The sequence below is a fragment of the Rattus norvegicus genome, chromosome 20, assembly GCF_036323735.1.
Source record: "Rattus norvegicus strain BN/NHsdMcwi chromosome 20, GRCr8, whole genome shotgun sequence".
In the NCBI taxonomy this organism is placed as follows: Eukaryota; Metazoa; Chordata; class Mammalia; order Rodentia; family Muridae; genus Rattus; species Rattus norvegicus.
Window position 1 is genome coordinate 48,043,730 of NC_086038.1, and position 5,901 is coordinate 48,049,630.

Genomic DNA, 5,901 nt, shown 5'->3' on the forward strand with positions numbered 1-5,901 from the left:
TCTCTCATCTTTGTGTGTGGGAGTTGGCATAGAAGCCTTCAATGTCTCTCATTCTAAGATACGAGTCTGCAGTCACGCATACCATTGCAAAACAAGCTTCCTTGTCCATAGCAGCTGGGGCGGCACAGATCACGGGCATCGGCATGGTTTATGGGGACAGCATAGACTCCGGAAATCTTTTGTGGAGACTTAACCCAGAAAATGAAATTGTCTTCATCTCGGAGGAGGACCTGTGTGGACTCCATGAGGCTGCGCACCACCTTGTCCTTGGTGCTGCTGTTCCACCTGAAAGCCCAGCTCTGTCCTGTTTGTAGCCCTTGGGCAGAGTTGTGCCTCCTGCTCTTCTTTCCCTAAGGAGGGGCAGCAGCAGCAGCAGGAGGAGCAGCAGGAGCAGCAGGAGGAGCAGCAGGGGCAGCAGCAGCAGCAGGAGGAGCAGGAGCAGCAGCAGGAGCAGCAGCAGCAGGAGCAGCAGCAGGAGCAGGAGCAGGAGGAGCAGCAGGAGCAGCAGCAGCAGCAGGAGGAGGAGCAGGAGCAGCAGGAGCAGCAGGAGAAGCAGGAGCAGGAGGAGCAGCAGCAGCAGGAGCAGCAGGAGCAGCAGCAGGAGCAGCAGGAGCAGCAGCAGCAGCAGGAGGAGGAGCAGGAGCAGCAGGAGCAGCAGGAGAAGCAGGAGCAGGAGGAGCAGCAGCAGCAGGAGCAGCAGGAGCAGCAGCAGGAGCAGCAGGAGCAGCAGGAGCAGGAGCAGCAGCAGCAGCAGCAGGAGCAGGAGCAGGAGCAGCAGCAGGAGCAGCAGCAGCAGCAGGAGCAGCAGGAGGAGCAGCAGCAGCAGGAGCAGCAGGAGCAGCAGCAGGAGCAGCAGGAGCAGCAGGAGCAGCAGCAGGAGCAGCAGGAGCAGCAGGAGCAGCAGGAGCAGGAGCAGCAGGAGCAGCAGCAGCAGCAGGAGCAGGAGCAGGAGCAGCAGGAGCAGCAGGAGCAGCAGCAGGAGCAGCAGGAGCAGCAGCAGCAGCAGGAGCAGGAGCAGGAGCAGCAGGAGCAGCAGGAGCAGCAGCAGGAGCAGCAGGAGCAGCAGCAGGAGCAGCAGCAGCAGCAGGAGCAGCAGCAGGAGCAGCAGGAACAGCAGGAGCAGCAGCAGGAGCAGGAGCAGCAGGAGCAGCAGGAGCAGGAGCAGGAGCAGGAGCAGGAGGAGCAGCAGCAGCAGGAGCAGCAGGAGCAGGAGCAGGAGCAGCAGCAGCAGCAGCAGGAGCAGGAGCAGCAGGAGCAGGAGCAGGAGCAGGAGCAGCAGCAGGGGCAGCAGGAGCAGGAGCAGGAGGAGCAGCAGCAGCAGGAGCAGCAGCAGCAGCAGCAGCAGGAGCAGCAGCAGGAGCAGCAGGAGCAGCAGGAGCAGCAGCAGCAGGAGCAGCAGGAGCAGCAGCAGGAGCAGCAGGAGCAGCAGGAGGAGCAGCAGGAGCAGGAGCAGCAGGAGCAGCAGCAGGAGCAGGAGCAGGAGCAGCAGGAGCAGCAGGAGCAGCAGCAGGAGCAGCAGCAGCAGCAGCAGCAGCAGCGGTGCAGCTCCATGCCATGGGCCAAGCCTGCACTCTGAGCAATGGCACCACCGTAACTGTGGCAATGGGCGACGTGACCCTGGTGGTGGCCCCAACCCCTCGGTGACCTCAGGACCTGCTCTACTCGACAACATATTCATTTGTCCAGCAGCCCGTGACCTTAGAGATGAGAAAGGGAAAGTTTCTTGCTCCATCAGCACATCCACCCTCTTGGGAAGGACTCTTCTGGGACCCAGTGGAGTCTCCTATTCACATTTGGAACTAACTACTCAGGCCAAAGAGGGGGGTGTTATTATGGCCAAGGGCTGGCGTCGTGTGGTATCATCAGCTCGTAAAGGAAGGCATTGTGCTGTTAACCTGAGGCAAGGAATGGAGCAGGCTGGGGAACAACAGCGAGGGTCTTCCCAGTGAGTGAATGCTAGAAAGCCCGGATTCTCCCAAGTCCCCGAGGCAGCATGTAGGCATATCCAGTGAAGCTTGTCCTGCCCGCTGCCAGCCACACCATCCTTAGGATATGTATGGATAGCGTGCAAGGTAGGGACAGTCTCAGGCAGCAAAAATGATGTAGGCCTTAGCAGCTGTCCCGAAGTCTGGGGTGAGGAGCGCCGTGGGGCTTTAGTCCACTGCTCCTGGGCCACCAGTGGCCATTGTTTGGGTGCTTTAATCGTCTGACTGCTTCCCCTCATCTGCTTTCTTTCTAAAGGTCATGACTTTAACGCTCTAACCTTTCCTAGTGGTGGCTAAATACATCCCTGGCTTCAGAGTGCTTGAGTCTGGGGACGGAAGAGCAGCGAGTGGTGAAAACTTGGGTATTAATCTTCCACTGAGAAGCAGCCTACAGGATTCTAAACAAATTATTAGCCGGCCGAATGCAGATTGCTAATACCTGACTATTTTTGACCTACTAAATTCCAGCAGTCTCATGTACTTCCAAATTTTCATGTATATATATATATACATATATATACACACATAATATATGTATATGTGTATAATACATATACATATGCACATATATACATATACATATGCACATATATACATATACATACGCATATATACATATACATGTGCATATATACATATACATATGCACATATATACATATACATGTGCATATATACATATACATATGCACATATATACATATACATATGCATATATACATATACATGTGCATATATACATATACATATGCATATATACATATACATGTGCATATATACATATACATATGCATATATATATAATTCTACTACCCTGTTAGATTTTAACTCAGGGAGCTTAAGACTTCGTAGAGTTATTTCATTATGTCATGTTAATCCTGTAGTGGATGGTGAATTGGACATATATAACTTCCTAATTCAAGATTAAATCCTTGTAGCAGATTGGAAGTAGAAAGATGTTCTTAGCCTAGAAAATAATACTTCAGATAGAATACTACTACTGGCTACTTTCTTGGTGAGCAAGCCAAACGGTGGAGGGTAGAGGCCGGGTTTCTTCTCAGGAGAGAAGGAAGTTACAGACAGTGAGAGAAGCTCGGAGCGGACGGCGTGGTCGCGGGTGAGAACCAGAGGCAGCAGTATGAACTCAGGTTGCACCTAGCACTGTTCAGATGGATACAGACAGACATAGCGGTAGGTTCTCGTGTGTGCTTGACTAAGCGTTGAGTGTGTTCTTAGTTCTCTCTGCTGAAAGGCCAGGGACAATGACATTCTGGTTCCAGTGTGCACACCTCACACGGATCTTGGCTTCCAGGTTGAGAAAGGGCCGGTTTGGGGCCTAGGACAGGGGAGGCACAAATGGACTTAGAATATGTCATATTGTAAAAACAAATGGAGGACAGCAGGCAGGCCAGAGGGATAGCCAACCCAGAAGAGGTCCAGGCTGGGACAACTGGAGCAAAATAAAGAATAGCAGGGTATTAAAGCACATGCACTCACACACGCATGCACACACATGCACACATACACACATGCACACATACACACTCACTCACACACCCACACACAGACACATGCACACACATACACTCTCACGTGCACACACACATGCACACACGCACACACGCACACACGCACACACGCACACACGCACACACGCACACATGCACACATGCACAGTCACTCACACACCCACACACATACACTCTCAAGTACACACACACATGCACACACGCACACATGCACACACACACACACACACACGCGCGCGCACACACCTGAGTGTGGGTTGGAATAGAATAGAGAGGATATTGAAGAGATATCTTCCCTTTGGAAACAAATTGTCATGGACCAGTAAGGATTCACGATGACGAAATGGCTACCCCGACCGGGCCCCTAAGGAAATCTGAATGAAGGCCAGTGTTTAGCCCATGCTGATCTCTCACTGCTGGGGGCCTGGGCTTCCCAGTACTATGCCATATAATATGATAGCCATGGGGAGACTGGGTGGGGTGTAAATGAGAACTCCGTGCACTGGTTCTGCTACACTTTTATTAGTCCATTAATTCTCCAAAGTAAAAATGTCCTTAAGTGAAGCAAGTAAAGACACAAGCTCAGAGTGCTCAGGAAGCTGGGGCAAAAGAAACCCAAGCTCCAGGCTAGCCTGAGCTACATAGAGAGTTCCAGGCTAGCCTGGGTTACATAGTGAAACCTACCTCCAAAAACAAGGGTTTTTTTTTTCCCCCTTAAAATTAAGATGGGGAGAAGGATGACCTCAAGACACTGACGAGTGCTGTAAGAAAACTAAAGTGAGCCAGGGGATCCATAGCTCAGAGGCAGAAGAGCTGCCCATCAAGAGTGCAAGGCCCTGGGGGTCTATCCCCGGCAATACAAAAACTAAGAGGGAAAGAAGAGAGAATAGGATCAGAAAGAGAAAACCCAAAGCCGTTTATGTTATCTCTGGAAATAATGGTTTAAGAATTTGGCCTTATTAAGAGGGGCTTCATGGCATAAACCTCTAGCCCCAGCACTCTGGAGGCAGAGGCAGGCTGATCTGTAAGTTTGAGGCCAGCCTGGTCTACAAAGCAGGTTTCAGGATAGCCAGGGTGACACAGAAAAACCCTGTCTTGAAAATAAAAAAAGAAAAGGAAAGAAAAAAGAATTTAGCATTATTGAATATGACACTAGGAAGCTATTAAAGTTATTTCTTTTTAAAAATTTTTTTAGATCTATTTATTTATTTATTTATTACATACACAGTGTTCTGCATATATATGACAGACGAGGGCACCAGATCTTATTATAGATGGTTATGAGCTACCATGTGGTTACTGGGAATTGAACTCAGGACCTCTGGAAGAGCAGTCTGTGCTCTTAACCGCTGAGCCATCTCTCCAGCCCCAAGTTATTTCTTTTAGTTAATACTTATCAAGACACTCCTAGAACACACATGTATTTGCATGTGTGTCTGTAATAACAATAGAAGGGCAGGAACCCCGAAGCCTCTATGATGCTTTCAATTTCAAAACTATGTTTTATTTCAAAGTGAACTGAATCTTGCTAGTTCTTTATAGGAAAAACCTAAAATTTTGTACAGAAAATTCTAAAGAAAATTTGAATAAATAGAAAGGTACACACTGGTCATGAATGGAAAACCCACATCCTGAAGGTTTCAGTTGTCCAGGAATTGAGATGTAACTTGGTTCCTTTAGAACTTTACTGTGGGCTTCTCCTTTCCCAGAGTAGCTCCCCTCCTCCAGGATCAGGTCACAGGTAAGCCTCAGGAAACAGCACACAGTTGGGATAGCCTAGCCCCTCTTTGCTATTGTGCCTATGTGAACTACCTGAGTTCTGCCTCCCACCACGGCATGCTATGAGCAGTTAAGTCTGGAGTTCGGCCTTGGACAGTTTTGATATCAGTGGGGCTCAATGGTTTTAACTGAGTTGCAAAGGAGAAATTAGTCCTTGCTGCTTCTATCGCTCTGGAACCGAAGCCTCCTCTACCCTGGGCTCTGGCCAGCCAGGACATCATAACTAATGCCCACACCAGTGGAAAAATTGTCTTCATTCAGTTCCATGAGTTTTTAACTCAGTGGTTCCCTGCTCCGTCTCAGTTTTCTCCATCATCCTACCGCTGGGGAGTGTCCTGAGGAAAGCGTAATGCTCTGAAAGGTGCACTTCACGCTCACCCGATACTGAAAAGCGGGCTCACTGAAGAAAAAGAAGGAGCAAGCATTGAGTGCCAGCTTGCCCCTGGACACGGGCTAGAGAAAGACATCCAGGAGGATCTGGTTAGAAGATGGCGCTGTCAGGCTGGAAGAAGTTTATGGCTGGCAGCTCACGCTAGAGAGGCCATATTTCCTGAGTAAGGTCAGCTGGCTCCTTCACGATACGGAGTCAACAGGGAGCTCCACGATACA